The sequence below is a fragment of the Terrapene carolina genome, unplaced genomic scaffold, assembly GCF_002925995.2.
Source record: "Terrapene carolina triunguis isolate 2854851 unplaced genomic scaffold, T_m_triunguis-2.0 Scaffold130, whole genome shotgun sequence".
Lineage (NCBI taxonomy): Eukaryota > Metazoa > Chordata > Testudines > Emydidae > Terrapene > Terrapene triunguis.
In genome coordinates, this window is record NW_020664481.1 from 21,724,709 (window position 1) to 21,748,701 (window position 23,993).

At 47.0% G+C, this 23,993-nt stretch overlaps 1 protein-coding gene across 2 annotated transcripts in view; it reads right to left on the reverse strand.

Moving 5' to 3' along the window:
• Positions 1-19,701, reverse strand: part of CPNE2 (copine 2) — a 183,781-nt gene extending 164,080 nt beyond the window's left edge. The window contains exon 1 of one of the 2 annotated variants that reach the window (XM_024213992.3): positions 19,628-19,701. The gene's annotated coding sequence lies outside the window, so the exon portion shown is untranslated. Of the gene's footprint in view, positions 1-19,031; positions 19,232-19,627 lie in introns of those variants that run through there. The other variant, XM_024213991.3, reaches the window with a different exon arrangement.
• Between the last annotated feature and the right edge of the window lie 4,292 nt (positions 19,702-23,993).

The window sequence follows — 23,993 nt, forward strand, 5'->3', positions numbered from 1 at the left end:
GACCTTTTGTATTAGAAAATTATCATCTATAATTTTTTAAAACTCTAATGACATTTTTACTACTCACTGCATGAGTTATCCAGCATATGTCTCCCAAACTGATGTCCCCTATAACAACACATTTTTTCTTTCCACACGTTACATGCAGGCGCTAACTCATCCTTTGCTCTGGTTTGATTGGGTGGCCTCTGATATACCCACCAGTACCCACACCTTGGCTTTCTTAGTTAGCACATTGATTCCTGTGCTTCTGAGTTATCAATAATTGTAAAGCGGGCAAAGGTGTCTTTAATGTCGAGTGCCACCTCCCACATCTTTTACCCACTCTCTCTTTCCTAAACAGGTTATTACCGGTGATTTTAACATTCCAATAATGCAAGTCATCCCATCAGATTTCAGTAATGCCAATTATATCAAAACTTCTTCTCATCAATGAGAATTTCCAATTCCTCTTACTAATTATCCACACTCCTAGCATTGGAAAATCTCTTCTCTTCACATTCTTTGGCACTTTGGTTCAGTTCGTTCGTGACATACGGCGTTTGTGTTTGTACTGCATTTGTCTTCTTAGCACCCTCCCCTTGCATTGTTTGTTTAATGCCCTCCTGGCTGCTCCAGCTAGTCTCCAACCAAGATTAGCCCCCCATCTATGTGATGCAGGCTTCCCCATTTATACAGTGTCCCTTCTCGCTGGAACCATGGACCAATGTTTCACAGATCCAAAGCTGACAGCCTCACCACAGTCACACAGCCAGTAGTTCGCCCGAGTATATTCTGCCTTCTACCTAATCATGATCATTGGTCCAGCAGGATCTCTAAGCATACCACTAGAACTTTCCTCTTCTTCAGCTCCCTTCCAAGAGCCCTGAAGTCTTCTATAATTGGTGTAATTTCATGTGATGTCAAGTCATTAGTTCCAGTGTGTATCATCACAGGCGAAGAGTTGCCGGATAACTTCATAATCCTATCCAATCCTATCGTGAGTGGGACATCCTGGCACCCCAATATTCACCACTGTCATGTAATTAGGATATGTTTTGTACAAAGTATGCACTGTGACATATCATTCTAAAAGTCTTGATCTGCTAGACCAGGGGGTCTCAAACTGGGGGTCGTGACCCCTCAGGGGGTCAGGAGGTTATGTGGGGGATTGCGAGCTGTCACCTCTACCCCCAAATCCCACTTCACCTCCAGCATTTATAATAGTGTTAAATATTAAAAAATGTGTTTTTACTTTATAATGGGAGTTGCACTCATAGGCTTGCTATGTGATAGGGGTTACCAGTACAAAAGTTTGAGAACCACTGCGCTAGACAGTAATATCTCGTTGGATTGTATGTGCTCTCGTCGTATGTGAAGTTATGAAGTTTGGCTATGTATGTGTTACTGAAACATGTTGTGAGGTTGAAAACACCCACAAGCAGCCTTTCAGGTACAACAGTAAAAAGGCCAAACAATGTTAACGGCTTATTGAGGAAATGCACACAAGCACAAGGATTACCCCAGGAACTGTGTACAATAGAAACCTCTCAGAGACAGCACTACACAATGGGAACTGTGTGACCCAGGTCACAGCAAAAGAGCTTTCCAGCAAGTGGGAAGAAGTTATAAAAGGGGGACAACGACATCATGATGGGACCTCACTCTGCCTGCAACAATACACCTGGAAACAACTGAGGGGCAAGGACTGAACTGTGGGAAGCGATGGTCCCAGGCTAGAAGGATTTTTAGCCTGTGTATTAAAACCTGGGAAAGCCAAGGCAGCCTGTTTATCACTCAGGGTGAGAATCTGCTAATTCATATCCTACTTATCTAGTGTGTTAAACTCAGTTTGCGGTTTTGTTTATTTACTAAGGTAATTTGCTTTGATCTGTTTGCTATCCATCACTTAAAATCTACCTTTTGTAGTTAATAAACTTGATTTTGTTTTGTCTATAACCAGTGTGTGGAAATTATAACTTGGGGCAGAAAGCTGTTGCATATCTTTCTGCAGATTGAGGGAGGGGGCGAATTTTATGAGCTTATACTGTCCAGTTCTCTGTGCAGCACAAGACGGTATAATTTTGGGTTTACCCTCTAGAGGGGGGTGTGCACTTGAGCAACTGGGCAGTTCTTTAGCTGAGCCTTCCCATGCAGAGCTGATCTCAGCATCTGTGTGTAAAGCTGCAGCGGGATGTGTCTCTACCTGTATGTGTGCTGGTAAAGTGCAGTCTGAAGCCTGAGGGAGGGCTGGGCTGGCTTGCCTTAGCAGTACAATGTATAGGGAGTGGGTGAGGTGGGCTCAGTGGTAACCCAGTTCCATATGGCACCTTGGGGGGAACCCGTCCCATCTTGTATTTCTGCTAGAGGGAGACAGCATGCTGTCCTATTGCTCTTACGTCTTTTGCTAAATTCCCTGTCTTCTCTTCTTAATATGCAGTTGCTGATGAGGACTGCTCGCTTTCTTGCCCTGGCGACGGTATGCTCAGAGAGAGGAGCCATGGTCCCCCAGAGTCCTGGCTGGCTTCATACGGAGCACTTCCAGAGCATCGGCCCGGTGACTCCATGACAACCCCACGTGACACATCTGTGCTGTTGAGGACTGCTTGGAAGAAGCTGGGATATGCCACTTCCTCACCCAAAGCTTCTTTCTTCCCAAAAGGTTGTGGCCTATGTCACCAGCCCTCCTCCTTTCCGTAACACTCGAACCATTTAGGGTAAACAGAAGCGGCAAACGGGAGTTTCAGAGAGTGAAGCTGCAGCTCCTGTGCGTTGAGGTGTTTTCTGTGAGGCTTGTGTGGCTGGGCTGTAAGACCCTGGACCGGTCAGGTGAGGCAGGTCTGTTTGTGTCACCGAAGGCTGTCAAAACCTGGTTCCTTATTCAAGTGAAATTTACACAACAGAGCGGGGAGGCGGGAGCGTGACATGAGGAAGCATGTTGTGCAGTGGCGGATTTAGAGTTAGTCGGGCCCTGTGCACAACTTCATTTTCAGTCCCCCCTCATCCCCCCGCTTGGGACCCAGCCAAGAAAATGAACATTCTCTCTTATCTCCCCCCCATTTTTCATTTGTTTTTTTCTTCCTCCTCCTCCTATATTATAAGCAATGGGAAGTAAATGAAAATAAAGTGAGGTACTTTGACAGAGGCAGCGGGTTGGGGTGTGGGAGGAGGGGTGAGGGGTGCAGGCTCTGGGAGGAAGTTTGGGTGCAGGCTCTGGGCTGGGGCAGGGGGTTGGGGTGCAGGAGGGGGTGAGGTCCGCGTTAGAGACTGCATAGAGCGGGTGAAAAGCACATCTGAACCGTCACACAGACCAACCCACTGCAGAAGCTGGACACCAGGACCCAGAGAAAAATCTCTCTTTGGGGTCCTTCAGAGCAAAAGGGCTTTGCAGACTGTGTGTACAGGTACCAGCCTGCCCTCCACTGTAGTGCAGCCCCTTCTGGAGTGGAACACAGCTGTTTAGCAACACAACCCATGTTGCCAACTCCTGTGATTTTTTAACTCAAGTCTCATGGCAGTTGATGTTTTTCTTAAAGCGCCACCTCCTGGAATCCTGTGAAAAATCTCAAAATTTATACATTTTTTTAAAAGGTACATTTCTAGTCCTTGTAGTTCTGGAAAAGAGCTTGAAAACGTAATCCCCTTAAAGGCTCATTGACCAGCAGGCAAATAAAAAGAACCCAACACTGATGATATTTAAAAATTGTATGCTTTTTTTAGCCAATCTCATGATTTATTTTGGTGCCTGACTCCTAATTTCTGAGTACTTGAGGCTGGCAATACTGCACTGAACAGTATAGCATAAGTGGTCAAGCAGAATAACGTATCCAGTGGAAACCACAGTGGGTCAAGGTAAAGCTCCCCCCAGTGAATAGCCAGGAGAGCACGAATATCCCAATTCCTAACCTTGGGGAGAAAATAAGTGACATGGGGGTCTTTGATGGGCACACATTGTCAGAGTCTCAGTTTGATGTCTCATCCAAGTGATGGCACCTCAGGCTGCCCAGTGCCCCACTCCAATGGTAGGCATTGGTTCAGTACTGACTCAAAGGAAAGAATGCCAACTAAAAGAGCCGGTCAGGAGCTTTCTGATGGAACAATTTTTCATTGAACAGATTGGAATTTTCTAACAGAAGTCTTTCGCGGAAACGTTTGGGTTTTGACCAACTTCTGCTGAAATGCTTTCCTGCCAGCTGGTAGGTGCTAGGGAGACCAGTCCGTGGATCCAGGGCAACCCTGCTGCCAACCTGTCTCAGAGTTAGGCTTCCTGTCATGGCGCTGGGAGCCGGGAAGCCCCAGAAACCAATCAGGGCTTCTAGGGTCCCCAGTCTGTGATGGGGGATGCCCTGGGAAGCCCCTGCAGTCAGGGGAGCCCAGGGACTTGGGGCAGCCAGCTGTTCTGTGTTGTGTTGGGAAAACGGAATGGAAACATGTTGTTTCTTCCCTTTGGGAATTTTTTCAGAATTTCCTTTCGAAATGTGGGCTTTCATTCCCATTTGGAACAAAAACTCTTTCAAAATGTCAGGATCTCCCACAGATGGGAGATTCCAAAGTTTCAACCAGGTCTAGCACCTACAGGGTCATGGTCATCCTCCTCCTTACACACCGTAACACCGAGCAAGTCTAAACGCCAGGTTTCTTCGCATATTCATTCCGTAAATAAGCCTGTCAAATGAAATGAGCTCTCAATTATAAAGGGGCAGAAATTCGGTGTGTAGGGAAAGATCCCTTGGGCCAAATTAGTCTGAGGTGTAACGCCACTGATGAGCTTACCCCAGGGTTTAATTTGGGCCCAGGAGGCAATGTAGAAAACTGCAGGTAGAGCAGATCTCAGAGACCGAGGGTGATTTGGGCAGCTAACTACCATTTTCAAAAACGCCTAAGTGGTTTAGGAGCCCAAGTGACTAAGATGTCAGAGACCGAGGGTGATTTGGGCAGCTAACTACCGTTTTCAAAAACGCCTAAGTGGTTTAGGAGCCCAAGTGACTAAGATGCTTTTGAAACTGGAATTTGGGCTCCTTTCACTTAGGTCACGGGTTCTCAAACTAGGGGTCGTGACGCCTCAGGGGGTCGCAAGGTTATTACCTGGCGGGGTCGCGAGCTGTCAGCCTCCACCCCAAACCACGCTTCACCTCCAGCATTTATAATAGTGTTAAATATTAAAAAAAAAAAGGTTTTAATGTATAAGGGGGGTCGCACTCAGAGGCTTGCTATGTGAAAGGCGTCACTACTACAGAAGTTTGAGAACCACCGACTTAGGTGCTTTGGAAAATTTTACTCTGCTCCTGTGATGAAACCTGTATCACCAGCCCTAGCAGAGCTGAATGGCCAGCAAGGAAACAGCATGGCCAATTCAAAGCATTCAAAACCCATGAGTCATGCCCCTTCCCTCCTCAATGAAAATGAATGAATGAATGAATAACTAGAGATTTGCTTAAAACAATATTAGGTTCTTTCTATTTCCCTTGTATTTTGTGAGCCTTTTGGATGCACTTTTTCAAGCTTTTCTTTGCCACCAAAGGCAAAGGCTAGAAATGTACTTTTTCTTTTCAATGAAAGCTGAGCTCCTCAAGGAATCATACACAAACTGCGACATCTGTTTGGCATTGGTGAGGCCTCATCTGGAATACTGTGTCCAGTTTTGGGCCCCACACTAGGGGTGTGAAAAGATTGGAAAGAGTCCAGCGGAGGGCAACAAAAATGATTAGGGGGCTGGAGCACATGACTTATGAGGAGAGGCTGAGGGAACTGGGATTATTTAGTCTGCAGAAGAGAAGAATGAGGGGGGATTTGATAGCTGCTTTCAACTACCTGAAAGGGGACAAAGAGTTCTGTGGCACCTTGTAGACTAGCAGACGTGTTGGAGCATGGATCGGGGGCTTGTGCTCCGGTGCGTCTGTTGGTCTGTGGGGTGCCACAGGACTCTTTGTCACTTTTTACAGATCCAGACTAACATGGCTACCCCTCTGATACCTGAAAGGGGGTTCCAAAGAGGATGGATCTAGACCAGGGATCTCAAACTCAAATGACCACGAGGGCCACATGAGGACTAGTGCATTGGCCCGAAGGCTGCATCACTGACACACACCCCCTCGCTGCCCCCGGCCCCGCCCCCACTCCACCCCTTCCATGAGGCCCCGCCCCTGCCCCGTCTCTTCTCCACCTCCTCCCCTGAGCGCGTGGCTCCCTGCTCCTCCCCCCTCCCTCCTGGAAAGTGCTAAGCGCCACCAACAATAATGCACCTCACTCAAAGGACAAAACACGCACTTAGTTAGATTTACTTCTGTTAAAGCCCCCCCACTGCACTGGGCTGGACCACCACTCCACCCCTGCTCTGCCTCTTCCAGGGGTGGCAGGTTTGTAGAAATTTTGGTGGTGCCCAGAACCGGCCCCCCCCCAAACTCCGCCCCCACCTGCCTAAGGGTTCTGGGGGGGGGGCTGTCAGGGGGACAGGGGTGTGGAGAGGGGTTGGGACAGTCAGGGACAGGGAGCAGGGGGGGTTAGATGGGTCTGGGGGGGGCTGTCAGGGGGGCAGGGGTGTGGAGAGGGGTCGAGGCAGGCAGGTAGCAGAGGGGGTTGGATGGGTCAGGAGTTCTGGGGGTCCTGCCAGGGGGCGGGGAGCAGTTGGATAGGGCATGGGAGTCCCTGGGGGTCTGTCGGGGGCGGGGGTGTGAATATGGGGTGGGGGTGTGGAGAAGGGTCGGGGCAGTCAGGGGACAGGTAGGGTTGTAGGGGGTTCTCAGGAGGGGGCAGTCAGGGGACAAGAAGCAGGGCAGCTTAGATAGGGGGTGGGGTCCTAGGGGGCAGTTAGTGGCAGGGGTCCCAGGAGGGGGTAGTCAGGGGACAAGGAGCGGGGGGGGGTTTGGGAATTCTGAGGGGGGCAATCAGGGGGTGGGAAGTGGGAGGGAGTGGATGGGGGTGGGGCAGGGGCGGGGCTAGAGCGGGGCTCCTCCCCCCCAGTGTCCTCTTTTTTGCTTGTGGAAATATGGTAACCCTAATATAACTTGCCACCTATGCTTCCACTGACATCTATGGAAGCTCTGCCACGGAGTTTAACCAGAGCAGGATCCAGCCCTAGGTTATTACTGGCTCAGAGACTAGTATCATCACTCTCAGTGCACTTACAAGCAACAAAAATGCCAGTTTCAAAGCCCCATGGACAATGCTATCACAGCAAACAGGTAGGACTGTTAATCCACCCTGGCTGCTACTGCACCAAGCGGTCAGTTCACAGTGCCATGCGAGCAAACAGCTCTAGGGCGACACAACCTGTTCACCACGACCTGGGAAGAGACGCAGCAGAAGGCAAGAGGAAAAGCCACATCCGAAGGCCTTTAAAATTACAAGCTGCATCTCCAAGCCAACACGTGTAATTTAACATCACCGGAGATTAGGCTGTCTTGTTTTCCTTTCAACAGGCAGGAGGGATCAGATAAGAAACTTGTTCTCCACATACAATGCAGACCACACTGCAACAAAGCCTCAGACTGTAGGTCGCAATTTCCTTGTCAAACAGTGTTTTCAGACACACTCTGCTCCAGAGAAGGTCATTTTAATGCATTCTAAAAAAAAAACCCCATACCTAGCAGGGGTAGTATTAGGGAATGCTGAGCCCGTACAGACCCTTAAACAACTGCAGGGTTAGGATCCAATCCTGAGAGGCCATGATAAACCGGTGATAATTTAAGCAAAAGGCTCCCACAAAATTGTCCCCATGGCCTGGGATAAATCCCAGGTATCATCTGACCGGGGTGTGTGTTTGCAGAGAGGAAGGTCTGGAAAGGAGGCATCGATTCATTTGTTGCCCCATATATTTAAAAAACAAAAAAACAAAAATTTAAAAAGCAGCTGTCTTATAGCCAAGGCCCCGGAGGGTGGCAATAACACACACTCAGGACCAGACTGTGACAACCTCAGGGTTTGATTTGACCCAGAAAAGCGGCCAAGTTTAGCTCAGGTTTAGCGAATGCAAACTAGCTAAACCGACTTAAACTTGATGCCTTTCTCGACGTAGATGCTTTAGCTGGATTTCAGCCAACCAGAGCACGGGGTAGAGTGATTTAAATGTCACGTGGAAAGCCTCAATTTAAATAATCGATTTTAATCCACTCTTCCATTTGTACCTGAGTTATTTTCTAAAGAAAGATGTGTTCCCATTAGTTGATATAACCATTAAAACGTTTACAGCAAAATAGATCCTTTACACGAGATTTGGTACATCTTCTTGCTACCTAAATTAAATTTATGGAGATATCCTATCTCTTAGAACTGGAAGAGGCCTTGAAAGGTCATTGAGTCCAGCCCGCTGCCTTCACTAGCAGGACCAAGTACTGATTTTGCCCTAGATCCCTAAATGGCCCCCACAAGGATTGAACTCACAACCCTAGGTTTAGCAGGCCAATGCTCAAACCACTGAGCTATCCTTCCCCTACCTAGGAGGGTACACTAACTATATACATTTCTTTAAGCAATTATATAGCTTGATATTTTTGTATTCGTATTGTACATTTTTAGGATGTCAGGAAATGGTGAATGATACATTGCTTATTTACTGGATAACTTTTTGCTCATGATTTGTATCAAGCTGCATTAAGATGGTAACTGGAATGTCATTAAACACAAAACAGCACATACAATTGATTTTTATTCAACAAAACAATGTTCAGTGTTTTCGATACGTAAACTTCTCTTATCAAAAGATGTTCCATGTTTACAACTAAACCATTTATTAAACAGCGGGATTAACTGTAGTCAGTGAATTAAACTTATTATTTCAGGTCAGCCTGGGAAAATTGCCACACACACCTACATGAAAGTGACTGGAGCTTAAGTTCCTACTCGCCTAAATCTCTTGAAAATGAGACAGTCTCCTATTGTGCCATGTTTATAAAACTCAGCCTCCAAAGTCAGATGTTTCCCCCCCCCCCCCGATTCCTGAAGAGCCGCTTTTAACTCAAAGTTTGTGAGAGAGGCTCCGAGATTTAGCTTATTAATTTTTTTCTTAAATGCTTTAAGACATTATAAGTAGTTTAGGCCCTTAACATTTTGTAGTAAATTCAGATTTCATTTTAAACAGGATTGTTTTAAAATGAAAAACTTCTTATTTGAACAACAAAAAAATCCAATTTTGTATACATACATATAATCGATGACTTTTTATATATATAAAAAAAAGTCATTGATTTGTATCCACTCTGTTTTGCCCTAAGCAATCTTGGGTGCTCAGCTCTTTTGAAATCCAACCCACTTGTTGGGCTGCATAAATATGGATTAACGAGTCTAACTTTAAAAACTTTGAAAATCTTGGCCTAAGGTAGCCTCACCCCTGTGCAGACACACTTGTGCGCTGACGGTGCACTGACAATTATGCGTGCACAAGTGTGACAATATGCTCAGCTCCGTAATCAATGCGACTCTCAGTTATGAAGCATGCAGCTTCAAAGAAACAGTTCGTTGGGTGCATCAGCCTTCAAAATAGATGCCTCACTTTGAAACCTGATGTGTCAGAATAGCAACCAAAGACCAGAGAGGAGACCTAGCCACCTGGCCTCTTTGTGTATGCTGTGGACTCCTCACTGCCAGATGAGATCCTCAGTGGACCCCTAGCACTATGGAGCACTGAGAAGAGAATATCTTCATCCCTAAGGGGAAGGAGCATCTGACTTCACTCTGCAGAGACCCTGTTGCTGATCTAGGATAGCAGCATCCATGCACTCCCAAGGAAGGTCACTATAACCATGGGGTCCATTTAGCCTCATCTGGTACCCGCATGGTTTAGGGCATCTTCGTTTCCTGAAGCAATACACTCCACGGAACGGATTTTCAAATTCTATGTCAAGGTTCAGTAAAGGGTCACTCACTGTAAATAGTTTAGACCCCAGCTGTATGGGTTTTTTAATGGCATAATACAATCCAATATGAATAGAGATATTTTTTAAAGATATAGAAACCCAAGCCCAATAGTCCTCTCTCCTAGTATATGGCACCCAGACAGTGAAAGTGACTAGGAACGTAAGGCCTGATTCTGTCTATCTTAGGTACTCACATGGCTGTATTACCATCAGATGTGTATTTAGCCACACAATACCCCTGCGAGGTGGGGCCGTACTAGTATCCCCATTGGGCAGGTGGGAAACCTGAGGCACAGAGACACTAAGTGAGTTGCCCACGGTCCCACAGGCAGTCTGTAGCAGAGCAAGAAACGGGTCTTCAGTCTCCCAAGAGCCAGGTTAGCACCTGAACCACTGGATATCCTCCCACTTTTCTCACCCACACTGATGTAGGTCAGGAGTAACTTCATGGAAGTGTGTGAGTTTACAGCATTGTAAAACTGGTATAGGCGAAAGCCGGACAATGCCAATATAGTGACAGGCTAATCTAGTTTCATTCTTCAAACTGAATGAAGCGCAAAAATGAAGCAACGACATTCTATTGTAAAATTTATGTTTTAACAACCTTTGTTGGTACTAACTTAAGCAAATTAACAAGACACTTAACTATGAGTTTGGGGCAGATCCTTAGCTTAGTAAATCAGAAGTCAATGTTTCTACCCTACACCGATTCTCACCAGTTAAGGATCTAGCCCTTTATTTTAAACAGTGTTCCTTTAAGATGTCAAAGGCTCTTGCTCTAAGCCAGTGGTTCCCAAACTTTAACAACCTGTGAACCCCTTTCACTAAAATGTCGTGTCTCGCAAACCCCCTCCTAAAAATTAATAGTTCCAGGGATTTTATCCTTTGCGTGAGTATAAATTATAAAAGCAGTGACCTTGGAAATATACAATTTGTTTTTATGACAAGCTTATTACACACTATCTATTATTAATTATTATTTATCATTACAGTATTTTTATTACTTTATGAAAACGGCAATACTCTTCCAAGATCTCACTTTCGTAGCTTGTATCACTGTGAATAAGCCTGTTATAAGACAAAGCCCCTACGTTTCATCAAGGAGTATCAGATGTGAAACAGTATGAAGGTATTTAAGAAGCCAACTCAGAGTTCCTCCTACACAAGCATTCAGGTCTTGAACAGTCCAAGCAAACAACACACGTTACAACAAAGCTTAAACTAGTTCTTTAAAAACAATACTAGCTGCCTATTTAATTTTAAAAACAGCAAAAAATATCCACCTCCCTTTCCATTTCTTATAAGGAGTCTTGAAATTTAAATCTCCTCAGTGTGATTGATATGCTTGCTCTGATCTGCTTAGCTCTTGGAAGTCCAGGGGCTCTGGGCTGCTGGCCCCGTGCTGCCCGGGGTCCCTAGGGACAGCTCTGTCTGCCATTAGGGAATTTTTTACCAAGAACCCCCTGTAACATTTCACGAACCCCCAGGGGTTCATGAACCCCAGTTTGGGAACCACTGCTCTAAGCCATCCTTAGATCAAGTCTATTCACTGCTCCTATTAATGTGACTCTGTTTGTCGTAGTTCCTTGCCTAATTTTTTTCTGATCCACTAAATGACAGACTGAACATTGCCACTGCGGTCAAGGAAAACATTTGATGTATCTTGTAACGTTGCCCCCGACTTTCAACATTCTGAGGGCCATGCATGAGTGTCGATGTTAGCAGCCAACAAACTTCATTAACAGCCTTGAGAACTGCGAAGTTGAATCCTGGGCTACATGGGAAGCTAACAGAGAGCAGGAGCTGAGCAGCAGAACGAGAGGAAAAAATCAAATTAAAAAAATGAAAAAAAAAAAAAAAAGCACAAATAAAATAACGAAGACGTCATTATTTCAATTCCCATGTGCGTACGGAGAGAATATGAATTATAATTCATTTCTCTACATTTCTGAGAATTTATTAAGATGTCAAATCTTTTATTTACTGCAAATATATATTTTAGCAAAAAAATTTTCAATTTGCGACGTAGGATCAAGATGACCCACTCCACAATTGTGATAAGCAATAACTCAGCCACAATGAAACACATCCGTCAGCGGCAAGAGCTGCAATGCTCGTGACACCTAACTCGAATATACATCAAGGTTGCATAGCTGGAAATTCATGTAGAGCGGAGATATGGGAGTAGATACATGTCAAATGGTCATTTTAACACACGTCTCAGGTAGATGGTTAAGAATCGAGCGAATACTGTGGAAAATTGTGTTTCTTGGTGCCAAAGATTAAAGAATAACATCTTTCAACATTATAAATCCAAAATGTGAGTATCTTTAAGCGTTATTAAACCTTAGCGTTATTATCGCGCTGTATAATTATGAACTTTTCTTTGTTATAACTGGTTCACATATACTAAATAAGGTCCATACAAGAAAAGTAACAGCGTTAACGCTTAATAGACTATGAAAGTGATGACGTCACACCAGTGCCGGTGCAAGGAAGTTTCGCGCCCTAGGCGAAACTTCCACCTTGCGGGCCCCCCCTTACCCAGCTAACCCCACCCCCCCACGGCAGCTAACCCAGCCCCCCACCCGGGGAGCTCCCCAGCCCCCCCGCAGCAGCTACCCCCCTCCGTGGCAGCTAACCCCACCCGGGGAGACCCCCGCCGCAGCAGCTAACCCTGCCTGGGGAGACCCCCGCCGCAGCAGCTAACCCTGCCTGGGGAGCCCGCCCCAGCTCACCTCCGCTCCGCCTCCTCCGCTGAGCACGCCGGCGCCGCTCGGAGAAGGCAGAGTGGAGGTGATCTGGGGCGGGGAGCGGTTCCCCTGTGCACCCCCCCGTTACTGCGGGCGGCCCTCTCCGCGCCTCCCCCCCGCCCCAGCTCACCTTCACTCCACCTCCTCACCTGAGCGGGCTTTTAGGCGCCCCCAACCACTAGGCGCCCTAGGTGGCCGCCTAGTTTGCCTAAATGGTTGCACTGGTCCTGCGTCACACTCCAAGTAGATAACTGTGAGGCAGGGGATTACTTTCTAAACAACCGGTGTTGGGTTATAACGTTGAAAAAGGTCATTTTGTTTCCGTGTAAACACTGTAATTAACTGTTTTAATAGGTAAGTGAGTGTCTGTTACTAAGCACTGAACCGTTAAGCAGCGAAAAGACGTGTTGGGATGGCTGCAATGTGGTTTAAATCACCAACCATGTGGTGGGTGTGTCAGCCATCCTTAATGCTATAATGCTTGCAGTCGGGGAGCACATAATATTCAAATGCCCCATGGCAGAAAGAGGAAAACGAAAACCCGCAGGAACTGAGTATTGTAAACAAAAGGCTGAGAAGGAAAAGGACCAAGCAAAATAGCAGGGATCCTTCCTGAAATATCTTCTCTTTAATCCAAATAAAGACGGAAGCAGTTCACAGCATCCAGATGAAGGAATTTTACTTGGAGAGGAGGGTAGCTCACATCCGCATGGAAGCAGTTTGGAAACTCAAGATGATGGAAACTTACTTCTAGATCAGTGTTTCCCAAACTGGGGTTCGTGAACCCCTGGGGGTTCACGAAATGTTACAGGGGGTTCTCAGGGAAAAATTCCCTAATGGTGGACAAAGCTGTCCCTAGGGACCCTGGGCAGCATGGGACACTGAGGAGACTTAACCTTCAAGACTCCTTATAAGAAATGGAAAGGAGGGAGGTGGATATTTTTTGCTGTTTTTAAAATTAAATAAGCAGCTAGTATTATTTTTAAAATTATTATGAAGAACAAATTTAAGCTTTGTTGTAACGTGCGTTGTTTGCCTGGACTGCTCAAGACCTGAATGCTTGTGTAGGAGGAACTCTTTGAGTTGGCTTCTTAAATACCTTCATGCTGTTTCACATCTGATACTCCTTGATGAAACATAGGAGCCTTGTCTTATAACAGGCTTATTCAAAGTGATACAAGCTACAAAAGTGAGATCTTGGAAGAGTGTTGCCATTTTCATAATGCAATAAAAATACTGTAATGATAAATAATAATACATAGTGTGTAATAAACATGTCACAAAAACAAATTTTATATTTCCAAGATCACTGCTTTTATAATTTATACTCAGGTAAAGGAGAAAATCCCTGGAAATATTCATTTTTAAGAGGGGGTTCACGAGACTTGACATTTTAGTGAAAGGGGTTCACAGGTTGTTAAAGTTTGGGAACCACTGTTCTAGATGAAGGCAGCTCACAACATCAGACTGATATGGAAGTGGAGAAAATTTATTCACCTTCAGAGACACATGCAGAAATTGAAGTAAATGAAGTAGAAGGAAGAAAGGTTGAGGAAGTTACAAACAAATTACAGTATGGGGATCCAGCTTCATGGCCCAGATGTGCTGACAGTGTGCAGCAAATTCTCGTGGAACATGGACCCAAACAAGTTCATGAATTTCCCTTCCCTAAGGATGGAAATAAAAGAAAAATTCTCTGCTCAGCATTACAAGAGGAAACTCATTAATGGGGAAGAAATTCATCTAAACTGGTTACAATATTCAGTGTCGAAGGACTCTGTGTTTTGCTTTTGCTGCAAGTTGTTTAGAAATCAAGCAATTGGTACATCACTTACTGAAAATGGTTCGAAGGACTGGAAAAACAGATCTTCAATTCTCTCTTCACGTGAAAGAAGTACGGAACATTTGGAATGTTTTCAAAATTGGAAAGAACTTGAATTGCGGTTGAAAAAAGGAAAAACTATCGATGAAGAAAATTTATGTGATCAAGGAAAAAGAATATTGGCAACAAATATTAGAGCATCTGATTGCTTTAGTGAGTTCTCAGTGGGCAAAATTTAGCATTCCGCAGCTGCGGCAGAAATGAAAAAGTTATACACTCCAGGTAATGGAAACTTTTTAAGGTTTGTTGAACACCTCGCTTTATTTGATCCAGTCATGAAGGAGCATCTACGTAAAATAACTGATCATGAAACACAGGTTCATTGCTTAGGAAAAAATATGCAGAATGAACTGATTCAAATCCGGATTCAAATCCTGAAACAATGTCATTATCTGTTGAAAATTTACGTGGCCAAGGCTATGATAATGGGAGTAATATGAAGGGTAAAGACAATGGTGTGCAAAGGAGAATGATGGAAATCAATCCTAGGGCCTTTTTCATTCCTTGCAGTGCGCATTCTCTGAATTTGGTTGTCAATGATGCTGCTAGATGCTGTTTGGCGGCAAGCAGTTTCTTTGACCTGGTGTAACGTGTTTATGTGTTTTTCTCAGGCTCAACATGCCGTTGGGAGATTCTGACTCGCCATGTGAATTCTCTAACTGAAACCACTTAGTCAGACAAGATGGGAGAGTCTCATTGATGCTTTGAAGCCTCTTCGCTATGAACTTGGAAACATTTATGATGCCCTAATTGAAATTTATGATGGTACTACCTTTACCAGATCATCTGGCAATACGGCACGTTCAGATGCAGAAGCTCTTGCAAATGGCCTTTCCAAGTTCAAATTTGTGACTTCACTCATTTTGTGGTACAATATCCTTTTCGTGGTACAATATCCTAACTTCACTAGTAAGCAGCTTCAGGAAAAGAACCTGAACATACATCCTGCTATTCAAAAACTGCAGCAAACTAAAAATATTCTGGAGGAATTCAGAAGTCATGAAGGGTTCAAAAGAACACTGGTAGATTCTTCGAGCTTGCTGAAGAAAGACCCTTTCCGACAGAATTTGAACCAGAGCCAGTTCGCATTTGGCAAAAGAAACAGCAGTTTTCGTATGAAGGACGAGACACATCCATTCAGAACCCAAAACAAAGGTTCAAAGTGAATTTCTACCTTGCGGTCCTTGATACTGCTATTCACTCGGTTGACAAAAGATTTCAACAGATGCAGCAGCTAGAGTCAGTATTTGGCTTTCTATATGATAGCCACAGCTTGCAAAAGAAAACAGCAAAACAGATAAGAGAGTTTTGTATAAAACTGAAAATTCAAAAGACATTGATGCTACAGATTTGTGTAGTGAGCTTTAGGCTTTTCCAAGATGATTTAAGAAACATTGCACTCCTGAAGAAGTACTGAAGTTTGTTTCTGAAAGTAAACTCACAGACAGTTTTCCAAACATTTTTATAGCTCTATGCATTCTTATAACTTTGCCAGTTTCCATAGCTAGTGGGGAACGTAGTTTCTCAAAGTTAAAATTGATAAAAACATATCTACGTTCAACAATGGCGCAAGAGAGGCTTGTTGGACTTGTCACAATGTCAATAGAGCATGAAATAGTTGGAAAACTGGATCTAAAAGAACTAGTGACTGAATTTTCAAAACTTAAAGCAAGAAAAGATATGTTTTAAGAGCACAGAGTGTTTTTTTATTCTGAGTGTTTTGTAAATACAGGTTAAAGTTCATTGAAGAGTTTTCTTATTTCTTTCTATATTGGATGTGGTGGTAATGGCAGTTAAAGTAGGATAGCACAATGGATGATTTTGGATTTGTAATAATAAAAATTATAATTAACATTTTAAATGCATTTTTATTTGAAATCAGACTGAAATATCATCTACCTGTCATGTACAAATCTATTCTGAAAATTTTGTGTCTCTATTTTATCTGATCTCAGAAACATTGGTTGGACAGACGGACAAACCGAATAATTAAGCCTCTGTTTAAAAACAAACAAACAAACAAAAAACCTCGCTTAAAAACATTAAAAGGAAAAAAGGGGCAGAATGTTTCCCAGTTTACCAAAACCCTCAGCCTAGATCTGCCCTGGGGATTTGGGGGTGGGGGGTGCCGATTGCATGGTTGGCCTAGGGCGCCAGTTGCTGGCAGCTAGTCTAGGGCCGCCCCTGAACAGAACTCTGCGGTAACACCAAGGTTCAGAGGTGAACTCTAGGGATATGTCTACACTAAAGGCCAGCCTCTCACCCCAGTTCCTCCAGCATCATTCAGGAGCAACTTCGGTACAGTCAGTGAAATTACTCCTGATTTAGGGCTGGATCCACAGGCCATTGATGAATCTTTCCATTGACTTCAATGGGAGGTGGATCAGACCCCCACAGAGGTGTCGCAAAGATCAGAATCTGGCCCTCGGGCCTTCTTTGCCACAAAATTCCCACCACTGCAGTTTCCCTGGTGACAGCAAAGGTGGGCATGCCAGTACATTAATCCGGATTGCTCTATGCGGTCCCTGGACTCCAACAGGGCTACGTGAGTAAGGGTTACTCACATGAGGAAGTGTTACAGGATCGGGATCTTAGTTTGGCAATAGGGGGGAGCTAAGTGGAAATATTTTCCTTGTTCAACTCATTCACCAGGTGTTCATGGCATTCAGTGGATCCCAAAGCTAGATGGAGTATTGGAGCACGCTACTTGTTGGTAGCTCAGTTATTTGCCCAAATTCGAATGATGGACTTCCTAAACCCGGCGAGCCATCCGAGCTGTCGCTAACACCCTGGAAGCTGTTCTTACAAAGAAAGGGAGCCCTTCCCACCACCTCCTATACAAAATAGTCAATCATCCACCAAGGCTCCAGCAGACCCAGCTGCTACAAAGCAAACAGCGTGGAGGAGAACAATAGCCAACAGCGAAGGGTACAAAAGTGGAGGCACATCACAAACTGCGGGCAAACGAGCACCTTTGCCCTTCGGCTCACCAGCTGGCTGCCGTTCACTCTGACTCCCAACCCACAGCAAGTGGGGCAGAGCAGAGGGGGGCCCTGTACCACGGAGCTACCAGAAAGATATCCAGCACCTCACAGCACCCGAGTCCAGGGCCTCTGCACGTTAACCATCAGAATGCAAAGTGGGTCACTGATCTCTTCTGCAAGGTAAATTTTTGGGCATCCGTGAATCCAGGCTAAATCCTAAATCGCCACACTCGCAACAGCAGTCCCGTCAAAGTCAGCCGGGCTGCTATAACCACGTGCTATGGTAGAGCCAAGAGGCTACAAGCCAGATCTGGGCCTCAGCGTGCTTGCTACGAACACCCAGTGCCCTGAAGAGTGCACTATCTTAATAGAGGAGACAGAGTGGGAGCAAAGGAGTAGTATTGAGTAAGCTGCATGACTGGCCGGAGGAAGGCAAGCAGGATTTCTGGCACACGGTGAGAGAGAGGAACAGGTAGGGTGACCAGATGTCCCGATTTTATAGGGACAGTCCCAATTTTTGGGTCTTTTTCTTATATAGGCTTCTATTACCCCCCGCCCCCTGTCCCGATTTTTCACATTTGCTGTCTGGTCACCCTAGAAACAGGCTTTAAAATGTGCCCTAAGACACACGTACCATCAACTCTAAAGAGATCCCTGAAGGTCCCAGAGCGGCTGCGGAGAATCAGGTTCATTCTCATGTCTGGGTGGTATTTTAAACATTAAGGGTGAACGGATGTGGGCCCCTACCAACATTAGCAGAGCCTTTTCTTTCTCTCCCCTCCAGTGGCAAACACACACAGTTATGAAGCTGCAAAAGAAATACAGTGTTTTCCCTTCCACACTGCAGACAGATCCAGAGTCCATGTGCTGTAATGGATTCTCCCTGCCAGGCACTAAAGACTTGGATTTTGTTTCATATTTTTAGATGGCGTGAGCACTCAGTAGCTTTAAAAGAAAAAGGAAAAAAAATCACAGCTCTAACTATCATCGACACCAGTAGGGATTCCCCCCCTAGTTACTGCTACACTGGGTAGGATCCCAGGTGCAAGGCATGTGTCATCAGTGGACTCTGGGAAAGGCAGCACCTCACAGAAAGGAGGGCTGGAGCAACAGGGGCCATGGGCTGCCTTGAGCATTTGACTTGAGCGGGGCAGGGGGAGTTAAATTGCCCCAGACGCTGGTAACCGGCTGCAGTTGATCGTTGGCAGGCTGCCCTTTCCCAGCAACGGCCTTGAAAGGGTGCAAATCAAGACGGGCTCCGCAGAGCGCTCTTCCTCCCAGGGCTCGTGTGGGGTCGGGGGCGGACGGGCAGGGCCAGCCCCAGCCCCTGTCGGCCGGGAACGCTCCCTCGGAGGCGAACCGTTTCCTGGATTGAAACTAGCGCAGAAGTGAGGCCAAGCTCCAGCCCCACCCCGTGAACCGCCCAGCGCCGCTGCCAGGAAACTTACAGCGCAACAGCCCGGAGAGGGGCCCCCAGCCCGCTGCGGGGCAATAGACCCCCAGGCTCCCGGGGGTCCCCCGGAGCTTGCCCCGCTCCGCCTCCCTCCCTGGAAGCGGCGGCTCCCCGCCCGCGGCTACTTACAGCTGTGCCGCTGCCCTCCGGGAGGTGGGGCCCCGGGCTCCTCACCGAGCTGCTGGGGCCGCCGCGGGGAGCTGCTGGGGCATCACCGGAGAACCGCGCCGGGCCAGGGGGGAGCCTTGCCCGCCGGCTCGGGGATCAGCGGGCGGGCATCGCCGCTGCCGCCCCGGCCAGGCAGCGGCTCCTCTGGGTGGAGACGGCCGCAGGGCTCCGCAGCGCGCAGTGCCCCGGTCCCGGGGAGCGCTCTCGCAGCAGCGCCCGGCTCCGCTTCTCTGGCGGCAGCAGCAGCAGCGCTGGGTCCGCCGCCCGCGCACCCCTGCAGCTGCCCCGGCACCGCTGCTCCCCCGGCAGCGAGCGAGCGAGCGAGCTGCGGAACCGGCTGCACCAGGCAGCGGCGCTTGGTAACTGGGAGAGCGAGGGGTGGGATCAGAGCGCAGCGCGCAGCGCCCAGCCCCCGGCACTCCGCCTCCGCGCAGAGACAGCGGGGCGCCCCCCTGGAGCCACTTCCCCTGCACTCTGCACCGGGACTGCCTGGCAGCTTCCCCGGTGTAGAAATACCTCCCCCACCGCCGCCGCCGCCTCTCCAGCCTGAAACGTACAGACACCAGGAGGCAGCCCCCTGGGAGGTTGATTTTCAGAAACTGCTTCTTTAATCCACACAGAATCCACCACCACCACGGGCTTCCCGGGTCTTTCCAATTTAAGCTCCCGGCTGGGTCTGGTTCATGGAGGGCAAGAAATACTTTAAATAGCTTTGTCGAGAGGGGGCTGGCCCCTCCGAAGTAAATAAATACCCCTCAAACGACCGTGCCAGAGACGCTCTCAAATATGCCACGCAACGCAAGTGGTATTTTTAAAAATAATCCGGCTCCTAAGGACCTGCTTTGAAACCCGCTCACTTGGGGCAGACGGGCGCAGCCTTCCGTGTCCCTAACCTGGGGAAACGTTTTTTAAACAAACGACACGGTCAGTGGAGGGCCCGATCCTGCAATCGGAGGCCATCGGGGGGACAACGTCCCGAAAGCTCCGTAGGGGTGGAAGAAGCCCCCCCCCCGCGGATCCGATTGCAGGATCGGGGCCTTTAGCTTTTACCGGGTCACACGAGCAATGTGTTTGACCAGCCCCCGGTTCGTTCGCTCGGTGAAACCAGCCCCAAAGGTTTCTCCTCCTTTCCCAAATTCTTGGTGAACTGGGAGGATTCCTTTGAACCTTTGCTATTGGAGCTACATGATTGGTCCCTTAGGTCACGTGGGATTGGTGCCCATTGGCTGATCTAGCCTTTATAAACCACTTCAGCCTAAAATGAGAGTTATTTTGCCTTGTTGTCTTGACACGCATTCCCGTTTGGTGTCAAACAAATCTCAGCTACTGGCCCAGAATTCACCTTCCATGGACTCTACCTGCCCCAGGGGATGGTTCGCCCCCTCCCCTTCTGCACTGTTGAAAGCAGGGACAAATACCAGCCTCCCCACCCTCTGCCTTCTCTAAAACATAGATGTTACTATGCCTTAAAAAAACCAACCAGTGCTTAATTTGTGCCAGTGAACCCAGCACCTCTCGGCGTGGGCAGCGGACAGCCCCAGCATCTCTTGGCTTGCTGCATCAGTTATGAAAGTAATAAAATTGCTTGAGCTCCGGCACCTTTCATTACAAATTACGCACTGAAAAAAAACCTTCCAAAACAAAACACTCCGCTGCACATGCTTCTTCCCGCAGGAGAACAAACGAGAGGTGACAGCCGTCGTCATGGTGCTTACTGCACTCCTGGGAGGCGATGAGCGTGCGATACCGATTATAGAGTCAGATTCGGATTTCCTTTTTGCAAAGGGGGTCAGAGCAAAGTCCTCTTGAGAAATGGCTGAAATCCTAGTGGATAGTTTCCCTCGCTATTTACCCATCTGTAATTAAGATACTGTCTGTGAAATGTTGCAGTGCCCGGACATGACCTTTCGTGGCATAATTGGAATTAGGCTGGTCAGTCATATGATGATTCCATAGCAGCTGAAGATCAAGGAAACAGTTTTCTCCTTACAGTAATACAGCGGGTTAATGCTGCCACCGGCCTATGTGCAGGATCCCATGTTTGGCCCTGAAACATTTTAAAAGCAAAAATCTTTAAAAGGTGAAATTTACCCACATTGGCACAAAACTGGTTGGGCGGGAAGAACCAAATGAAGGATTGGGGAGTGGTCAGAAACATCCCCTGCCCCCATAGGGAAGGGCATGAGGCTGCAAAGCAGCCCTTCTGTGATTGCTTCTTCAGCTTTTCTTCCCCCTTACCCAGATTCATAGGCCACAAGGGAGATCATTAGATAACCGTCTGCCCTCCTGTATGTCACAGCCCAATACATTTCACACAGTTACCCCTTGGTTTAGCCCCATAACTTGCATTTGGCTAAAGCATCTTCTAGAAAGGCATCCAGTCTTGATGTTAAAAGGTACCAAGAGATGGGGAATCCACCACTTTCCTGGGCAGTTTGTTCCAATGATTAGTCATCCTCGCGGTTAAAAACCTGTGTTATTACTAGTTTGAATTTGTCCAGCTCCCAGCCGTTGGTTCTTGTGCCTCTCTCCCCTGAGCTAAAGACCTCATTAGTACTTTTGCCCTTTTTCGACCTGAGTGGCTACTCAATTTTTGGGGCCCGGAGGACGTTCCAGTTGGAAGCAGTAATGCATGGAGTCCGGTATTCTCTTTCAGGCAAGCTTGTTTATTTACAAGGAATGTACAAAGTCCTGCTTCTCCAAATGCCACAGGACCCACAAACAAAAGGAGCGGTTTCTTACCTTACAGCCACAAGCCACTTTCGCCAACAGACCCAAATGCTGTCTCTCTAGCTTTTCCCAGGACACTGGGCTCAACAGCTACCACTGGCTTTCTTGCTTTTTGCCTCTGCCTCTCTGTTCTTGCCTGTCTCTCACACACCTACGTTCCCACCAGGTCACAATACTCTGTGGACCCCCCCCACCCACGTGGTGCTTGCTGCTGGCCAGACTGTAATAGGCCTTATTTTAGGTGTGGCCCCTTGACAGTCTCTTACAACTGTCTTAAATGAAGGGCACGTTCACTCATCGGGTTGAACAAGGTTTCAACTCCAACCCATAACATTATGAGCTGGAATAGCAGCTGCTTCCTCTTTGTCCCACCTGACCGTGGCTTCCCAGCCACTAGCTCTATATCAAATGTAAGGACCCAATTCTCCAGACCGCCTCCGACACTCCCCTCTTGGCCGGCACGTGCATAATCAACATGGAGGCAGCCTCCCAGGTGGGCCATAGGCTCTCCTGGTGTAGCTGTTTTGCCCAGCAATGGGGCATCACAGGCCCTTGCATTGGGCCTTGGCCAGTGGGTTAATTGCACCCTAAATGCACAATTGTAGGATGAAGCGTCCATCTTCTAAGGGTTCTGGACTCCAGTCCAAGCTACACCTCTCAAGCACGTTCCTCACTGGGGGTTTATGTGTCAGTAGAGAAGTCCCCAGATCACACAGAACATCAGCATCAAAGCCATTACAATATACTGGGTACTAAGAATCCTTCCTGCTCACGCAGCTCTTTTGATCAAAAAGCACCTTTCAAACAACACACAGAGTGCAGCACTAAAACACCACCTCCTCTTGGGGGAAGACAGCAACTACCACAACTATGGTTCCAGGTATTTGGAACCTTCAGCCTCCTCCCTTAAGTAAAGCAAGTTAAAAAAAAAACCACAATCTGAACTGTTCCATTGCCACCAGGGCCATTGTCTCTTTAAATTACTGTCACCACATGCAAATAGCCACATACATGCAAACGTCCTGCTTGCACTGAAGTCGATGGCAAAACTCCCATCAATTTTAACAGGAGCAAGATGGGATTCTGTGTCTGCAGAGGACAATGAAAGCACCAGCCTTAACTACCCCTGGATTCTTCCATACGTAAGAACAGCCATTGTGGGTCAGACCAATGGTCCATCTAGCCCACTATCCTGTCTTCTGACAGTGGCCAATGCCAGGTGCTTCAGAGGGAATGAACAGAACAGGTGATCATCAAGTGATCTAGATTTTCCAAGAAACCGCAGCTTCCTTTTACGCATCTAAAAAAGGGCCCAATTAAACAAACACACTCAACACACTGTGCTCCTCTGAAAATCCACAGCCCCTACTGTGGGTGGTGAGCTCTTCTGAAAATCTCTTCCCATATGACGACATCTAATACAATCACCACCAGGGTCCTCGAGCAGGGAATCAGTCATAGGACAATGGCTCACTTTGCACACTATACATTAGCATGACGGAGTGAGTCACAGGCCAATCACGCCCACTTCCGAAGGTCAGCCCCTGCCTTTCAGCAAAATAAATGGCCATTTTTTCCTTTTTGTCCTGAGTATTTCAAATAAGGTTAGGAAGGTAGGTCCTTATTTTTCCTCTGCTGTCTACAGTTTTTAAAGGACCATTATTATTCAGCTATTATTTATTCAGAGCACACAGTGTACAGGGCCCTTTACAGATCTTACTAGAGAGAGAGAGAGAGACCCATTTCTGGGGCTGAAGAGCTGACTCTAACGGCAGACAAGATGCATTAAGCGAGAGCCACAAAAGTAAATGGGAACTGGAGGATGCAGTACAAGCCACATACATGCAAACGTCCTGCTTGCACTGAAGTCGATGGCAAAACTCCCATCAATTTTAACTTGACTTTGATTTTCCTGCCTTCTCTGGGTTTATTAGGCAGCTCCTTAATATCACATTGTGTGCCTATTCTGGTCGCTCTGCCTAGGGGCAGGTTTACAATTAAAAGGCCGTATCGTAAGCGTTTACTGTAAGACTTAAGTGAAGACACTCCTACGCCGACGGGAGAGCTTCCCGTAGTTAATCCACCTCCCTGAGAGGTAGTAGCTACGTTGGTGGAAGAAGCTCTCCCGTCAACACAGTGCTGTCTACACAGGGGGGTTAGGTTGGTATGACTGCATCACTCAGGGGCGTGGAT